Source organism: Arachis ipaensis, chromosome B2 (genome assembly GCF_059453495.1).
Source record: "Arachis ipaensis isolate K30076 ecotype BB chromosome B2, ASM5945349v1, whole genome shotgun sequence".
NCBI classification, from domain to species: Eukaryota; Viridiplantae; Streptophyta; class Magnoliopsida; order Fabales; family Fabaceae; genus Arachis; species Arachis ipaensis.
Genome location: NC_142437.1, coordinates 27,278,506 through 27,298,296, shown reverse-complemented (window position 1 = coordinate 27,298,296; position 19,791 = coordinate 27,278,506). Strand labels below are relative to the sequence as shown.

At 39.7% G+C, this 19,791-nt stretch overlaps 1 non-coding gene across 1 annotated transcript; it reads right to left on the bottom strand.

Annotated features, from left to right (window-relative positions):
* Positions 1-1,269: 1,269 nt before the first annotated feature.
* Positions 1,270-1,376, bottom strand: LOC148573391 (small nucleolar RNA R71). The gene has a single exon (XR_015906144.1). It is a non-coding gene; the product is annotated as a small nucleolar RNA R71 (small nucleolar RNA).
* Between the last annotated feature and the right edge of the window lie 18,415 nt (positions 1,377-19,791).

The window sequence follows — 19,791 nt, the reverse complement described above, 5'->3', positions numbered from 1 at the left end:
TGAACTTGATCCGGAGGTTGCAATATCTCCTAAGCCCAATGAACTCCCCATCTCTGATCTTACCCATTCTCTTTAATTTCTGCCATTTACTTTTATGAGCAAATCCCCCATTCCCATTTACAATTCTACAATTTACTTTCAGTCATTTACTTCCAGTCCTTTCATTCTAGCATTTACTTTTCTGTTATTTACATTCCCGCCATTTTATTTTCTGCAACTCTCAACCCAAATTCTGGATTTGCTCAACTAGAACATTCTTCTAATTAAAGTTGCTTGATCAATCAATCCCTGTGGGATTCGACCTCACTCTATTGTGAGTTTTTACTTGACGACAAATTTGGTACACTTGCCGAAGGAAATTTGTTGAGAGACAGTTTCCACCCGCATCAAGTTTATGGCGCCGTTGCCGGGGATTGATTGTGCATCAACAATGATTAAATTGGAAGATCACTAGATTGAGCATTTTTATTTTGTGAATTTTATTTTCTGTTTGAGTGATTTACTTTCTGTTTTAGTTAAACTTCTTCCCTTCCCCCTCTACTCTTTTGTTTTTCTTTGTTATTTTCAATTCTGTTTGCTAACCCACTAACTGTTTGATATATTGCATCACCCACAACTAACAGTAATTCTGACAAAAATACTTTCTGCACCTATCTTTTCTTACTTGCACTTGATGGTTGTATGACAGGGAGAAGAAGCGGGGCTTCAACTTCCTTCGATTCTGAACCTGAGAGGACCTTCCTTAGATTAAGGAGGGAGGCAAGAGGAAAGAAAGTGGTTGGTGCTGAGGAAGAAGAGGAATTCTTTGAACCAAACATGGAAGACAACATGGAAAACCATCATGAAGAAGAGGATCACAACCATGGGGGAGGAGGTAGAGCAAATCATGCTGGGGAGGATAGAAGAGTTTTGGGCTCTTACATCAATCCAAACCCAGGCAATTGTGGAAGTAGCATCCAAAAGCCAACAATTCATGCCAACAACTTTGAACTTAAACCACAGCTCATCACCCTTGTTCAGAACAACTGTTCGTTTGGAGGAGGTGTTCAAGAAGACCCCAATCAACATTTAACCACCTTCCTGAGAATATGTGACACAGTGAAGTCTAATGGTGTGCATCCTGACGCTTATAGACTGCTCTTATTTCCATTCTCACTCAGAGACAAGGCAGCCAAGTGGCTGGAATCTTTCCCAAGGGAAAGCTTGACAACTTGGGAAGACGTGGTGAACAAATTCTTAGCAAGATTTTACCCTCCTCAACGAATCAATAGGCTGAGAGCTGAGGTTCAAACTTTCAGGCAACAAGATGGTGAGACTCTATATGAAGCATGGGAGAGGTTTAAAGACCTAACAAGGAGGTGCCCACCAGATATGTTCAACGAATGGGTGCAGCTGCACATTTTCTATGAAGGGCTCTCTTATGAGTAAAAGAAGGCCGTAGACCATTCGTCCGGAGGATCTTTGAACAAGAAGAAGACTATTGAGGAAGCCATAGATGTTATTAAAACAGTAGCAGAGAACGACTACTTCTATGCTTCCGAAAGAGGGAACACAAGAGGAGTAATGGAGCTAAACAATGTAGATGCTCTGTTGGCCCAAAACAAGCTCATTACCCAGCAGCTGGCTGACCTCACCAAGAAGATGGAGAGGAACCAAGTAGCAGCAATCCCCACTTCATCAACAACCCAAGAAGGAGTGAATGAAGAAGCAGAGGGTAGTCAGGAGCAAGCCAACTACATTGGGAATTCACCAAGGCAAAACTATGATCCATACTCCAAGACCTACAACCCTGGATGGAGAAACCACCCAAACTTTGGGTGGGAAAGTCAGCAAGATCAAAACCAAGACCAGAGATGTTACAACTCCAACAACAATGCAGCTCACCAACAATTCACATAGAGAACATCTCAACACCCCCACAACAACACTTCTCCACACGCCTATCAAAACCAAAACAGCACATCTGCTCCGAATCACCCATCAATTGATGACAAGCTCTCTAAGATTGAAACCTTACTTGAAGGAATATGCCAAGAGATTCAAGAAAATAAGGTGTTCAAAGAGGAGGTGCGAGCCAATATTAAGAACCAGGGAGAGACCATTAGGAGGCTGGAATTCCAGGTGGGATGTTTAGCTGAGAAGATTCCCAAACCTACCGATAGCTTCTCAAGTGACACGGAGAAAAACCCCAAAGGAGAAGCAAAGAAAGTAAGATGGGAAGATTGCAAAATGGTCACTACAAGTGATCAAGAGACTGAAGACAAGCAAGGCAAACTTTTCGAACAACCTGAAGACAACTCAACAAAGGAGGAGGATAGAAATCGACAAGAACCAGAAATCTCACAACAAGAGCTGCTGAAGCTCTATGCACCCTTCCCTCAACTGCTCAATGGTGCTGTGGGAAAGAGAATATACTCAAGGTTCCTAGACTTGTTTGCATCTCTGCATGTAAACATACTATTCATCAAGGCAATTCAACAAATGCCTGCATTCATCAAGTATATGAAGGAACTTCTTCCCAGGAAAATCTCACTCAAAGGAGGCCAGACTATAGTGATGAACAAGGAATGTAGTGCCCTTATTCAACCTGAGTTGCCTACAAAAAGAAGAAACCCAGGGAGTTTTCACATCCCTTGTGCCATAGGTGAAACTATGTTTGATAGAGCACTATGTGATTTGGGGGCCAGCATCAACTTACTGCCCTTATCCCTGGTGAAGAGGCTGCAGATCAATGAGATAATGCCCACAGATGTAATCATCAGACTTGCTGACAAAACTCAAAAGCAAGCAATAGGAGTGGTGGAAAATGTGTTGCTAAAGGTTGGGAAATACTTTCTCCCAACAGACTTTGTCATCCTGGACATGGAAGAGAGTCACACTCACCCAATCATATTGGGAAGACTATTCCTAGCTACGGCCAGAGCACTTATCGATGTAGAGAAAAGGGAGCTAATATTGAGAATCCATGATGAACGACTCAGCTTCAATGTTTTCAAACTCTCACAAGAAACAGATCAAGAGGACAAGGAACTAAGCACACATGATAATGAGACACTGAAAGAGGAGACAAGCACTGAAGCACAGCCAGTTCATTCTGAGATCCCCTTAATTGATAAACAAGGAAAACAGTAATTGCCACAGCTCAAGGAAAAAATGGAGGAACCTAAACCTCTAGAGGCAAGTAAAGACAGCATCACAACTCCTTTAGAAAAAGAGGTCACCGAGGGCAAGGCAACCTCAAAAGAAACAAAGAAGAAGGTACCAAGGAGGTGGAGGAACAAGAAGATCCCTACGGAAGACTTCTCTCCAGGAGATAGAGTTGTCTCAGCTTACTTCCCAGATATTCCCCCTAATCTTCCCACTGTACCATCTCAGTTACCTAAGGTCTTCACTATCAACAGAGTTCTTTCCCTGGAACATGTGGAGATCATTGATCCAACCAATGGATATAAGTCCACAGCAAGAGGGGAGGACTTTAAGCACTACCAACCACCCTGATGAAGGAAAAACGTCAAGCTAGTGACGCTAAAGAAGCATTTCATGGGAGGCAACCCATGTTTTATATGTTTTTAGAAAATAGTAAAAAAATCAATGTTAATGAATTTCAACCCAAACTTGACAAACACTTGGTGAAACCTTTATCATGCAGTATATAGTGAAGAACAAGTTTGGTGTTCAAAGCAGAACTCCTGGAGCTTTGAACAAAACTTTTCATCACAAGTACTCCAAACTAAGTTTGATGTCACCCCATGGTGCCATCAATCTTCCTATAAGGATACACAAGTAGTTAGTTAGTTGAAATTCATAAATAAACAAACTCTTTTTCTTCTCTTTATTATTCTAGCCGTAGAGTTTGATTTTTATGATATTAATTTCCTTATTTTAAATCTTTATAGGAAAAAGGAAAAGAGCATTGAAGGGGATTGATTGGACAATTAAATAGGGGGAGATTCCGCCACTTAATGAAGAACACTACACACATGTCTCAAGAGGGAATGCATGGGGAAACGTTGCCATGCAACATTGGAGAAGGAAGACCCTTGAAGACCGAACCAATCACTCTCATTAAGTGATGATCCTTGTCCTTCCTTCATACACAACCCCAACCGTCCATCAAGCAACAATCCTTGCAATCCACACCTTCCATCCACTCATGATCTCCCTATATAAGTGAACCTTAGTGCATGCTCATTCCTCACACTCAAATTCCCACTCTTCACACTTCATACTTTCGGCTTGCTCAACCCCCTTCATCACACTCTGACCTAGCCAACCTATTCCTATCCTCCAACCCCCCCTCAAAACAGCAACTCAATTCATGGCATCATCAAGCTCAAAGAGGCAAAAGAGGAAGGAACCCATGGAGAGTGTTCCTTTCGATGAGAAGAGATTCAAAACTGCCTTTCATGAACGTGAATTTGAACGGATAAGGGCCAGAAAGATATTGCCAGAGTTAATCTTCCAAATCAATGCAAATGAGACACCACAAATTCTGGAGAAAATCGAACAGAGGGGGTGGCAATTGCTCACAAGTCCAGAGGGGAAGATCAATGGAAACCTCATCAAAGAATTTTATGCAAATGTAGTAAGAGAAGATAAAACCAAGGCCCCAACCTTCAAAAGTTACGTGAGAGGAAAGGAGGTGGACTTCAGCCCAAATGCCATAACAAGAGCCCTTCACCTGAAATCACCTCATTTTGATGAGGACAGTTATCAGGCAAGGATAAGTAGAAGCCCTGATAATGATGAGCTCTCAGAGATAGTATCAGACATCTGTGTTATAGCAGCTGACTGGGAGAGGTACACAGATGGGAGACCCAAGTTCATCAAGAGGGGAGACCTGAGCCCTGAAGCCAAGGGGTGGTTTGAACTCGTAAGAAGGTCCATTCTACCAGCTGCAAATAATTCAGAGGTAAACATCAATCGAGCTACTATGGTGCATTGCTTAATACAGGGTGCGGAAATCAATGTAAATGAGCTCATCGCCGAGGGGATTCAAGATTCGGCTGAGAAGGCTGATTCAGGTGCCAGGCTTTGGTACCCCAGCACCATTCTCCACTTATGCAATAAGGCCAAGGTAGTATTTGAGGACAGCAATCCAGACTGGGTGAACCCAGGGAGGCCAGTTACACTCGAGCGATTGGTTTATACTACACCTGCTCAGCAACAAAGAAGACCACAAATAGGGAAACCAAAAGTAAAAGAAAGAGTTCACCAAGAGGAACCTCATCAGGAAGAATATCAACAAGGAGAGTATTATGATCCAGCCAACTTGAACATGAGTCACCTTCTAAGAGCCATTGAGGATCTGGGGATGAGACATATGGAAGGACAAGAGCAAATACTGAACCTTCAATCCAACTGGCTGAGCCAACAGGAAGCATGGCAAAAACAACAAATGGAGCAGCAGCAGAAACACTACTCCCAGCTCACTCAAGCCATCAACCAAGTGAATGAGAGGCAAGAGCTTCAAGAGAAGCACTTGCAAGAACTCAACCAGCGGCAAATAGCCCAAATGAAAACTTTTAATGAGTTCAGTGTACTCAATGAAGGAAGGCAACTACATAGGGAGGAGTTCTATGTAAACACTCAAGCCAAGTTGAATTACATGTCTAATCATTTGCATCATCTCTACTATGCCATTCCCACATATGATGAGGTCCAAAAAGAATTGGTAGAGCAAGAAGAAGGGAAGGTGAAACAGCAGAAAGAAGCACTAAAGAAGAAGATGGAAGATACTGGCTTCTGGAAGAAACTACTTGGAAAAGGCAAGGGAAGTGGAAGTACAAGCACTCAAGAGAGACACAATGAGGACAAGCAAGGATGGGAGCATGGGCATCCACATGAATGACAGGTGGTGGAGTTCTTTTTAGTCCATCGTTTTCTATGCTTTAAATAAGGAAGATCTTGTATGAAATAGAACATGCTTCCATGTTAGTTTAAATCTTTTTTAAATTCTATCTTTTAAGTTTTCTTTCTGAATAGGTGTATGTGTGCTAGTCTTTATGTCACTGCATCCTCCTTAACTTACTTGTATGCTTGTCCCTTTAAATCAAATGAAGAGAGAATGTTTATGTTTCAAAAGACCAGAGTAGAGTTCATACTATGGAGTACATTCATGAGTTTGTGGTATGATCATAAGTTAGCTAAGTTGGTTCAACCATAAGGTGGGATGACAACTATTTGGCCTGAATACTTTGCTTTGAATATACTCATGAGACTAAGTATATGACAAGATCCTAATAAGAGAAAGAGAAAAGAATAATGAAAGTGGAAAAACAAAAGAAAAAGAGTAAGCAATAAGGCTAGGCACCAATGGTTTTGATCTTAAGATATGTGTCTGTGGTGTTCCTGTGTGAGGGATCTACTTGGATGAATAAGCTCTTAGGGGTACTTTATCACTTGGTAACTTGGGTTAACTAACCCGGGATTATCAGCTGAAAGTCCATCATCAAGAGTAACCCTCACCACAGAGCATTTAGTAACCCAAAGAGGTGCTGGACACCAAGGTCTCAAGAAGGAAAATAAATGAACTATATGTCTGTGGTGTGTATGTATGGGGGAGAGACTTGAGGGAGTAAGTCCTTAGGGGTGCTTCAACACCTAGCACCTTGAACCAATTGGTTCGGGAGTGTTGGCTGAAAGCTTATCTTAAAAAGTTACCCCCTTACAGAGCACTTAGCCTAAGAACACCAATAAGCTCTGAAATGACAATAAAGGGATCAATGAATAAAAGTCTCATGGGATGTAAGCAAGGTGAGTGTTTTAGGACATGATAAAGGTCTGAAAGCCAGTAAAGGAATGAACCTAAGTTGCTATGCATGAAACCACCATAAAATCAGTGATATGACTTCCATAAGAATGACTCATCTCTCTTGGCATTCCATTCATCATTCTCTTGTTCCAGTACTTGCTTAGGGACAAGCAAGCTTTAAGTTTGGTGTTGTGATGCCAGGGCACCTTGGCCAGTTTCACTGACCTTTTCTTTACTGTTTTTAGGCTAGTTTCATGCATTCCCTTAGGAAATAAGCTAGTTTTGGGTAGATATTCACTTACACCTTGATTCAAGCATACATTGTGCATTTTACATTATTTCATGAGGATTTTGCATGAGTTTAGTGACAAATTATATGCTGCATTGCCCATGACTTGGACTAGAACTTTGATGCGCTCTATTGCTTGATTTCAAGACCAAAGGAAGCAAGGAATGGGAGGTAACTTGCAAAGTTAATGAGAAAAGTGATTGCCAATAACGCTCTCAAAGCCATCATTGGCCACGTTAAGAGTCACGTTAACTAAGTTAACGAGAACTCTAAAGAGGGGAAGTTGAGCCAACGTTAGTGACACTTAACATTGTCACTAACGTTGGCAAATGCTCATAAGTGGCCATGTTAGAGTCCACGTTAACTTAGTTAACGTGGCCTCTAACGTTAGAAGGGGGGAGAAACGCCAACGTTAGTGACATTCAACATTGTCACTAACGTTGGCCTAAGGAGCAACATACCATGTTAACTCCCACGTTAACTTGGTTAACGTGGGAGCTAACGTAAGAAGCAAGAGTGGTCGACAACGTTAGTGACACCCAACATTGTCACTAACGTTGGAAGCAACTACACAACCCCCCAAGGAGCCACGTTAACTTCCACGTTAACTTAGTTAACGTGGAAGCTAACGTTGATGAGTGAAAGAAACGCCAACGTTAGTGACATTCAACATTGTCACTAACGTTGGGGATGGCTAAGCATGGCCACATTAGAAGCCACGTTAACCTAGTTAACGTGGACTCTAACGTGAGACATAGGGGCACCTTGGAACGTTAGTGACAATGTTGAGTGTCACTAACGTTCTCGAAGGATGGCAAGCCCACGTTAAAGAGCCACGTTAACTAAGTTAATGTGGGCTCTAACGTGGGAACAAAGGGGGCTTTTCAAAGTTATTGGGAATGTTAAGTCTCAATAACGTGTGCGAAGGACTTAGAGGCAACGTTATTGGCAACGTTTGTGCCACTAACGTTGAAGTTAACGTGGCTTTTACTTAGGAACGTTAGTGAGAAAGTTGATTGTCACTAACGTTCTCGAACTCATATTTTCACTAAACGTTAACACCCCTAACGTCCTGAGCTAAAGTCTCTGCCCACTTCACACTTTCTCTCTGCAAGTAAAGCCAAGCCTAAATGAAGAAGAGAACTACTTCAAACTCAAGATCCAAAGGCCCAAGACTTGAAGAGCCAACTAGAAGCTGAGAAAAGTAGTATATATAGGAGTAGCTTTGAATTGTTGAATGGGGGCTGAAAAGTTGAAAAAGAGAATTACTCTCTGTATTTTACCTTCTCTGCATTTTCTAGTTTTATGATGTATTCTCCATCTTTGTTTTCATTTTCTAGAGCTATGAACAACTAAACCCCTTTCATTGGGTTAGGGAGCTCTGTTGTAATTTGATGGATTAATACTAGTTTTCATTATTTTTCTTCTATCTTTTCTCTTGATTTTACTTGAAAGCTTTCGATCTTCATCCAATTGGGTAGTTATCTTGGAAAAGAAGCTATTCAAACTTAGATCTCTTCTGAACCTTGAAAGAGGAATGAAGAGATCAAGCTAGAAATGCTTTCTCATGCTGGACCAAATTGGGTTTGGATGGGTATGTGACTATAACCCTCTCAATACTTGATTTGGGAAATGCATGTGGTATAATCAGTGACCATACTTCATCTCTTCTCATGAGCAATTGACCAAGGAATTGGCTATTGATCAAGATTTGAGAGATTGAATTTGTAATTCAATCAATTAAGATTGCCAAGGAGATCAATGAGTGCATTGATTGAGGAAGAGATGAAAATGAACTTGATCCAGAGGGTTGCAATATCTCCTAAGCCCAATGAACTCCCCATCTCTGATCTTACCCATTCTCTTTAATTTCTACCATTTACTTTTATGAGCAAATCCCCCATTCCCATTTACAATTCTGCAATTTACTTTCAGTCATTTACTTCCAGTCCTTTCATTCTAGCATTTACTTTTCTGTTATTTACATTCCCGCCATTTTATTTTCTGCAACTCTCAACCCAAATTCTGGATTTGCTCAACTAGAACATTCTTCTAATTAAAGTTGCTTGATCAATCAATCCCTGTGGGATTCGACCTCACTCTACTGTGAGTTTTTACTTGACGACAAATTCGGTACACTTGCCGAAGGAAATTTGTTGAGAGACAGTTTCCACCCGCATCAGGCACACGTTTGCAATTCCCCGGCAATGGCGCCATTTTGAACAATCAGATTCTCTACCGGTAAAGAATTTTATAAGAATTATCACGTTGTAGGTATAGTTTCTAAACCAACAGAGAATCCTTTCGTACAAAAACTTTGGTTGTCACAAGTAACAAAACCAAATAAAATTTATAACCAAAGTATTCAAACCTCGGGTCGTCTTCTCAATGAATTGCAAGGAAGTATGATTTATTATTGGTAATAGAAAAGGTATGTTTTTGGGTTTTTGAAATAAGTAACAAGTAATTTAAATGGCAAGAAAAATAAATTAATAATTATAAAGAAAACTCTTGGCGAGGTATAAGAACTGGAAATCCCATCCTAGTTATCCTTATCAGGTGTGATGAGAATTGTTTATCGCTCCCACTTAGTTAACCCTTACTAAATAAAGGAAAGTCAAGTGAACCAATCAATTTGATCTTCAAGTCCTAGTCAACTCCTGTGGAAAGACTAGCTTTAGAGAGATCCAAATCAATCAGCGAGAATTCTAATTTTCAATCAACTGCTGAGTCTGATAACTCAAGTGTTACAAATTACTTAACCAAAACCAAAAGGAGAAAAATATGAATTAAATTGAAAGCACCATAAATAGAATAAAATAATCATAAATCTGAAATACTTCAAATTATATTAAATAAAATATTCAAATCTAACATGGAAAGATACATAAGCCAATTTGGCAACATTAACAAGTAAAAGCATTAGAATAAATAAAAGTAGAAAAGAAACATAAATTAAAGGAACATTGAACCTAGAATTGAGAAGCAATCCTAAAATTAAGAGAAATCCTAATCCTAAAATCTAAGAGAGAGGAGAGAACCTCTCTCTCTAAAAACTACATCTAAAACCAAATAATTGTGAATATGAAAGTTGTATTATGTTTTTTTTCAATGAATGGATTGATTCCCCCACTTTATGGCCTCTAATCTGTGTTTTCTGGACCGAAACCTGGGTTAAAAATTGCCCAGAAATTGCCCCCAGCGATTTCTGGTACGTACAAGTCGCTGCAAAGTCACGCGTTAGCGTCGTCCACGCGTTCGCGCGGATTGAGTTTTTTGCCAGGTCACGCGTCCGCGTGATCCACTCGTGCGCGTCGCCTGGCTTCGGGGAAGCTATGGCAAATTATCTATCGTTGCGAAGCCCCGGATGTTAGCTTTCCAACGCAACTAGAACCACCTTATTTGGACCTCTGTAGCTCAAGTTATGGTCGATTTAGTACCAAGAGGTCAGACTGGACAGCTTTAGCAGTTCCTTCAGTTTCTTGTATTCCTTCCACTTTTGTATGCTTCCTTTCCATCCTCTAAGCCATTCCTGTCCTGTAATCTCTGAAAACACTTAACACACATATCAAGGCCTCTAATGGTAATAAGAGAGGATTAAAATTAGTAAAATTTAAGAGCAACGAAGCATGTTTTCAATCATAGCACAGAATTGGGAAGGAAATTGTAAAACCATGCATTTTGTATGAATAAGTGCGCAAAGACTTGATAAAAACCAATCAATTGAGCACAAGATAAACCATAAAATAGGGGTTTATCAAGTGATCAGGGAACCCAAATTGAACTCTCCCTAAAATTTGAGTTCCCTTCTTCAAACAACCAGGCCGAATATGAGGCATTACTAGCTAGTTTGAGGTTGGCCAAGGAAGTCGGAGTTCAAAAGCTTATCATCTTCAGCGACTCCCAGGTAGTCACTTCACAAATAGTAGGAAGCTACCAAGCTAAGGACCCTACCATAAAAAAGTACTTGGACAAAACCAGGGAACAACTCGAACAACTCGGGGAATATGAGGTTCGCCACATACCTCGGGAACAGAATGTTCGAGCTGATGCACTCTCAAAAATATCCAGCACCAAACCAGGGGGTAATAATAAAAGCCTCATCCAGGAAACACTGCAGAGCCCATCAATTTCGGAGGAAGGAAAGGTCCTAGCCATATCCGGTCAAGATCAGGGATAGATGACTGATTTAAGAAAATTGAGTGTCGGTCTAGAATTTCCTCTTATAGAAAGAATTACTTTGTTGTAAGCATAGCTCCAAACTAACAAACAATTCTCCCAATCGAAAATATTGGTTGTCACTAAAACAAACCCCTAAATTTATAAATCGAAGTATTGGAACCTCGGGTCGTTCTCCCTAGGAATTGCAATAAAGTGTCTTGTTATTGGTTATGAGATATTTTGGGGTTTTTGGGATAAGAGACATGAAATATAAATAGCAATGAAAATAAACTAACAACTAACAAAGCTCTTGTCTAGATATGAGAACTAGAAGTCCCATCCTAGTTATCCTCCCCAATTGTGACCACAAATTGTCCATTGCTACCACTTAGTTAACCTCTAACCATGGAGGAAAGTCAAGTGGATGAACCAACTTGATTCCACAAGTTCTAGCCAACTCCCAAGGGAAAGACAAGCATTAGTGGTATCCAAATCAATTAGCAACTTCTAATTGTCAATCAATCAAAGGAATTAGATAACTCAAACGTCACTAATTACTCCACCTAGGCCAAGAGGAACAAAATCTACACCAAAATCCAACCAAACATTTCATCAAACACTTGGAAGGCAAAAAAATAAAGCATGGTAAAAGTGCAAGAATAATAAATCTACCAACTACAAATTGCATGGAAAGTAAATCAACAACTCAAATCATCAATTAAAAGAACACCAAACATTAAATTTCATTAAAAGGGATCTAAATCCAACATAAGTATCCATGAACATAAAAGAGAGCATAAAAGGGAAATTAACATCATAAACTAAGAGAATGAAAGTGTAGAAGCAAGAAATCATAAAGGAAACAAGATGAAAAGATGAGATTGAATCAAGATCTAGAAGAAATTAAACTAACATAATTCTAGAGAGAAGAGGGAGCTTCTCTCTCTAGAAACTAACTACATGATGCTATACTACCAAAACAATTGCTCCCTCCCTTGCCCTAGCTCGAATTCTGCATGAAATAGCATTAGAAATGAGTTGGATTGAGCCCAAAGTGCTTCAGAAATCGCTGGCCACGATTTCACTTTAGTGGGCCACGAGCAGCATCGGTGCGCACGCGTACATGGCGCGTGCGCGCCCCTGAACGCAAAGCAACATATGGAAAATTTTATATCATTTCGAAGCCCCGGATGTTAGATTTCCAACGCAATTAAAACCGCCTCATTTGGACCTCTGTAGCTCAAGTTATGGTCGATTGAGTACAAAGAGGTCAGGCTTGACAGCTTTATGGTTCTTTCATTTCTTCATGAGTTCTCCCACTTTGCATGCTTTTCTCCCCACTTCTTCCATCCAATACTTGCCTTATGAACATGATACTCAACAAACACATCAAGGCATCGAATGGAATTAAAGTGAATTAAATTTAGCTATTTTAAGGCCTAAAAAGTATGTTTTCACATTTAAGCACAAATCAGGGGAGAATTGCAAAACCATGCTATTTCATTGAATAAATTTGGGAAAAGGTGATAAAATCCCCTAAAATAAGCGCAAGATAAACCATAAAATTGGGGTTTATCAAATCTCCCCACACTTAAACCAAGCATGTCCGCATGCTAAGAATAAAGAAGGACAAGAAAAGGGGTATGAACATTTATTCAATGCAAATAAACTACATGCACCTATCTATATGAATGCAACTAAACGCAAAATGATTCTACCTACTTGGTCAAAAGTAAATCAATCTCCAAGAACACATACGCACATGTAAGGCTAAGTAGTATGATGATTCATGAATCCTACCAATTTGGATATCAAAATAAAGCACAAATAGACTTGCAAGAAGAAAAGCTCATGAAAGCCGGGAACAAGGAATTGAGCATCGAACCCTCACCGGAAGTGTATCCGCTCTAGTCGTTCAAGTGTATAGGATCGATTCACTCAATTCTACTCTAATCATGCTTTCAAAGATTTGTTTTTCTTCTAACAATCAACAATTATTCAATGCATGCATACATTCATCATGAGGACTTATTCATAGGTTGTAATGGGGCTAGGTAAAGGTAAGGATGCATATGGTCAAGTGAGCTTGAAATTTGTATCTTTGATTAGCCTAAGCTCTCACCTAACACATATAACAACCTATACAATTCTGATACACAACCTAGCTACCCATGATTCCCACTTTTTTACATACTCATGCATTCTCTTTAATTAACATTCCATATGCATTGATTTTTATTGCCTTACTTTGGGGCATTTTTGTCCCCTTTTTATTTATTTTTCTCTTTTTTCTTTTTCTATATTTTTTTCTTTTATATATATATATGTTCTTTTTCTTTTTCTTTATCATTTTTTTAAAGTATATAAAAACGTATCAATGCATATGGTTCTACATATAGTGCATGATGTACCCAATTCCTAATATTTTCAACAAAAATAAAAATTACACTTTTACCTCAACCAATGTCCCAAGTTTCCCATACCCAAATGATACACACTCTCACTAGCCTAAGCTAATCAAAGATCCAAATTAAGGACATTTATTATTTTTCACTTAGGGGTAGTGATGTGCTAACATTAAGAACAAAAGGGATTCAATAGGCTCAAAATTGGCTAACAATGGTTGATGAAAGGTAGGCTATTTGGGTAAGTGAGCTAAATAAAATGATGGCCTCAATCATATAAATGCATGTATACATGGAATAATGGACATAAAGAATCAAACAAATCAAAGATTACAATCATAGAAAGAGAATAATGCACACAAGAATGGAAATAAGTGGTTATAAGATGTAACCACACAATTGGGCTCAAAACTCACATGTTTGTGTTCTTAGCTCAAAAACAATGTTCCAAAATAAATTCTTCAAGCAAGTTCAACAAGAAATTTTTTTTTTCAAATTGGTAGGGTACCCTAAAAATAGTTTCTTGGAAAAGAAATCATCACCCTAACCAAGTAGTCCTAACATAAAAAGAAGTGGTAAAATATGTACAAATTCTAACTAACATGCAACCTATCATGCAATGCAACAACTAACTAGCAAAGGAAATTAAGAATTGGTGTTGAAAGAAAGAGATTGTTACCCATGGAGGTCGGTCAGATGACCTCCCCACACTTAGAAATTTGCAGCGTCCTCGGTGCATGCGAAGAAGAGCAATGTGGATGGGTGGCTACAATTGATGAGCTCCTTCAAAAAGTTGTGCGAGTGAACTTGTTTGTCGCCCCATTTAGAAGCTTTTCCATCCCTTTTCCTTCTTGGTGGCCAACCTAGAAGGAAAGAAAAAGAAAGAACATTAAGCCTACAACAAAATTATCAAAGTAGGTAGAACATAGGCGGGGGCTAATGCCAAATAAGAGTAAGGTTCTCACTACATGGTAGCTACAACATGTGAGTGAGAAAACAATATAAGCTAAAGCATATTAACAAACACTTGATGCAAGAGCAAAGTCAAAGCATGAAGAGCATTCAAATGCATCAAGTTCAACTAGAAAGAGTGGGTCATGAAAGACATGCAAGTTCATATCAATGCACAAAGAATATAAGAGTTATACAAGCTTAAGCACTGATTTAAAAGTTTCATCACCCAACAATATCAAACAAGTCAAGAAGCACCAAGATTAATCAAGAAATTCTCAACAATTGAGTAAGAAAATTCAACACCATTATTAAAATAAGAAACTTAGAAAAGAAGATAAGAACAAGCTATAAAAACAAAATTAAAATGCAATAAATAAAAATAAGCAAATGCAATAAAAGAAAATGGAAGAAAAGAATTTTTTTTCTTTTTTTTTTCACCGGCGCGGACGCGTTATGCACGCTTACGCGCCGATGCGCAGTTGGCCGAAGGACGCGTACGCGCTAGGTGCGCGCACGCGTGGGTTGCAGGCACATAATAGGCACAAACTGGGCATAACTCTTTGGTTTTTGGCTGGGGTTAGAATTTTTGCATCCACACGTACGCGTACATGGCGCGTCCGCGTGGATCATCGAAAATGCTTGAGGCGCACGTACGCGCCAGGTGCGCGCACGCGCGGGTTGGTGCTCTGTTTTTCAAAATTTTTCCATGTTTTTGCACCAAACCAAGCATTCCAAACCTCCAAACAGCTACCCAAACACCCTAAAACCTTATTTAGCATATCAAACTACCAAATAAACTCAACAAACTACTCTAAATATGAATTTAAACTAATTCTACCAATATTTACAAAAGAGAAAATGAAAAGATATTACCATGGTGGGGTGTCTCCCACCTAGCACTTTTGTTTATTGTCCTTAAGTTGGACTTATGGGGAGCTCCTCTTAAGGTGGCTTGTGCTTGAACTCATCTTGAAACTTCCACCAATGCTTAGACTTCAAGTAAGCTCTATTCTTCAATGTTAATATCTTCAAGCTTTGATGGAGTTCTTCACAAACCATGAGCTCCCAAAGTTGATTTTCCTTGTGCGATCCGGGATCCCACACTTTGTTTTGACACCCATCTTCAAATTGATCATCATGATTCCAATTCGGTGGCATGACCTTAGAATTCTCAATTAAGCATCCAAACATTCTCCTAGACCCATGCCATTTGATTTTACACCGACCATTGCCATTCAACTTTGAGCATGCAACCATCATGAACTTAGAGTGATGTGTCTAACCACTACACAACTCTCTCTTACTCTTAACTCCACAAAGGGCTCTAAGTTGACCATCATTTTCAAGCAAACCATATTCAAGTGAGAAAGTAAAGCTTACGGATAAGAATTTTACCCACTTGAATATTGTATTGGATGGTGACTTAGGAAGGGGTGGTCCTAATGATCTTGCAAGTTCCACTCTCTTGTGCTCTTCTTTGACTACCTCCACCTCTTCACTAGCTTCTTCAATTTCAATCTCTTCCTCTTGGTAGCTCGCTTCCAATTCAATCTCTTCTTCATTGCTTTCCAAGGGCATGGGAGGTTGTGCATCTTCTTCTTTGATCTCAATTTCAAGCCCAATGGGAGAGGATTCAATTGTAGATAGGAACTCCTCAATGATTGAATCCATCTCTTGATCAACCTCTTCAAAGTCTTCAATCATGATATGCTTTGGAGGTTGTACACCCTCCTCAACATTAACATCAAGCATCTTGGAGGAGAGCTCTCTAATTCTACATTCCCATGGACTTCCAACATCTCCTAGGTCTTCAACCACTCCTTCCGACTCAATTATCTTAACTTCCTCCCCATGTGACAATTCTTGCTTCAACTCCTCTTCTTCACCTTGAAGCTCTAAACTCACTCCCTCACTATGCTCCTTGATTGCTTCTCCACAATTAACAATGGAAGTTCCTTGGTTTCCTAGGCTTAGTTGGGAGGAGACCATATTGCTAACGGCTTTTGCTAGGATAGCCATCTTGGCTCCCAGCTCCTTAAACTCCTTTTCTGTCCCCTCTTGTTGCCTTAGAATATGAGACTCAAGGTCCCTTAGTTCTTGCGTGAGGGCTTCATCGGGGGGCGGTGGTGAAAGAGAGGGTTCATTGTTTGAGGGAAAGGTTTCATAATTGGAAGTTGGTTCATCTTGGTAAGGGTATGGAGGTGGTGTATATTGAGGTGGTTCTTGAGAGTAATTGTGTTGGAATGGTGGTGGTTTCATGTGTGGTTCACATGGTTCATAAGGTGGTTGGTATGATGGATAAGGATTAGGGTCATAATGAGGTGTTTGGTGGTAGGGGGCTTGTGAGTAAGGTGATTCAAAATTAGGTTGAGGGGTGGTTCATAGGCATGTGGTGGTGGTTGTTGACAATCACAATAAGGGTCACCACATCCATTAGATTGATATGCATTAGGATTAGAATTATACCTATAAGAAACCGGAGGGGGTTGTTGCCAATAAGGTTGATCATTCCCTTGAGGCTCCTCCCATCTTTGATTCCCAAATCCTTGATGCATGTTACCATTGTAGTTTCCATTCCCTACAACATAACTTGAGCCAAATTCATAGCCAAAGTGAGGATGAGAATTCATAAGAGCAAATAAAAACAAAAGCTAACAAAAATAGGCAACAAAAGTCCTAAAGCTAACAAAAACTAACAAATAAGCAACAGGCAAACATATTCACAATATTCACAATAGCCAACAATATAACACCATTGTAACTCCTTGGCAACGGCGCCATTTTGATTTAAGAAAATTGAGTGTCGGTCTAGAATTTCTTCTTATAGAAAGAATTACTTCGTTGTAAGCATAGCTCCAAACCAATAAACAATTCTCCCAATCAAAAATATTGGTTGTCACTAAAACAAATCCCTAAATTTATAAACCGAAGTATTGGAACCTCGGGTCATTCTCCCTAGGAATTGCAATAAAGTGTCTTATTATTGGTTATGAGATATTTTGGGGTTTTTGGGATAAGAGACATGAAATGTAAATAGCAATAAAAATAAACTAACAACTAACAAAGCTCTTGGCTAGATATGAGAACTAGAAGTCCCATCCTAGTTATCCTCCCCAATTGTGACCACAAATTGTCCATTGCTACCACTTAGTTAACCTCTAACCATGGAGGAAAGTCAAGTGGATGAATCAACTTGATTCCACAAGTTCTAGCCAACTCCCAAGGGAAAGACTAGCATTAGTGGTATCCAAATCAATTAGCAATTTCTAATTGTCAATCAATCAAAGGAATTAGATAACTCAAGCGTCACTAATTACTCCACCTAGGCCAAGAAGAACAAAATCTACACCAAAATCCAACCAAATATTTCATCAAACACTTGGAAGGCAAAAAAAGAAAGCATGGTAAAAGTACAAGAATAATAAATCTACCAACTACAAATTGCATGGAAAGTAAATCAACAACTCAAATCATCAATTAAAAGAACACCAAACATTAAATTTCATTAAAAGGGATCTAAATCCAACATAAGCATCCATGAACATAAAAGAGAGCATAAAAGGGAAATTAACATCATAAACTAAGAGAATGAAAGTGTAGAAGCAAGAAATCATAAAGGAAACAAGATGAAAAGATGAGATTGAACCTAGATCTAGAAGAAATTAAACTAACCTAATTCTAGAGAGAAGATGGAGCTTCTCTCTCTAGAAACTAACCTACATGATGCTATACTACCAAAACAATTTCTCCTTCCCTTGCCCCAGCTTGAATTCTGCATGAAATAGCATTAGAAATGAGTTGGATTGGGCCCAAAGTGCTTCAAAAATCACTGGCTACGATTTCACTTTAGTGGGCCACGAGCAGCATCGGCGCGCACGCGTACATAGAGCGTGCACGCCCCTGACTGCGAAGCAACATATGGAAAATTTTACATAATTTCAAAGCCCCAGATGTTAGCTTTCCAACTCAACCAGAACCGCCTCATTTGAACCTCTGTAGCTCAAGTTATGGTCGATTGAGTGCGAAGAGGTCAGGCTTGACAGCTTTACGGTTCCTTCATTTCTTCATGAGTTCTTCCACTTTGCATGCTTTTCTCCCCACTTCTTCCATCCAATACTTGCCTTCTGAACCTGAAATTACTCAACAAACACATCAAGGCATCGAATGGAATTAAACTGAATTAAATTTAGCTATTTTAAGGCCTAAAAAGCATGTTTTCACATTTAAGCACAAATCAGGGGAGAATTGCAAAACCATGCTATTTCATTGAATAAATGTGGAAAAAGGTGATAAAATCCCCTAAAATAAGTACAAGATAAACCATAAAATTAGGGTTTATCAATGACCCCCATAATCAACTACCTCAAATCAGAGACACTCCCTACTGATAAGAAGGAGGCAAAAAGGCTAAGACGAGAGGCACAACACTACACCATCATAAACAACAACCTATACAAAAGAAGGATTTCAACACCCCTATTAAAATGTGTGCCGACCTCCAACACAAAAGAGGTTCTAGAAGAAATACACAGTGGCATATGTGGCAACCATCTTGGAGCACGAGCTCTCTCCAAAAAAGTACTCCGAGCCGAGTTCTTTTGGCCGACTTTGCAAAAAAAGAAGCAACCGAGTTCGTTAAGACATGCCCATCATGTCAGAAACATGCTAACTTTCATATCGCCCCACCAGAGGAGCTCATCAGTGTAACATCACCCTGGCCATTCGCAAAGTGGGGACTCGACCTCTTAGGACCCTTTCCCCAAGGATCAGGACAAGTCAAGTTCCTCATCGTAGGGGTAGATTACTTCACAAAATGGATTGAGGTGGAGCATTTAGCTAATGCCACTGCTTAAAGAAGTCGGAAGTTCTTGTACAGAAATATTGTTACAAGGTTTGGGGTTCCTTACTCCATCACCACTGACAATAGCACTCAATTCACAGACACAGGCTTCAGGAAGTTGGTAGCAGACTTGAAAATAAAGCACCAATTCACATCCGTAGAACACCCACAAGCCAATGGACAAGCAGAAGTAGCTAACAAAGTCATATTGGCTGGGTTAAAATGGAGATTACAGGACGCAAAGGGAGCTTGGGCTGAAGAGCTCCCACAAGTCCTATGGGCATATCGGACAACTCCACACTCCACCATAAGGGAATCACCTTTCCGATTGGCCTACGAAATGGAGGCAATGATCCCGGTAGAAATCGAAGAAGGATCCCCCAGAATG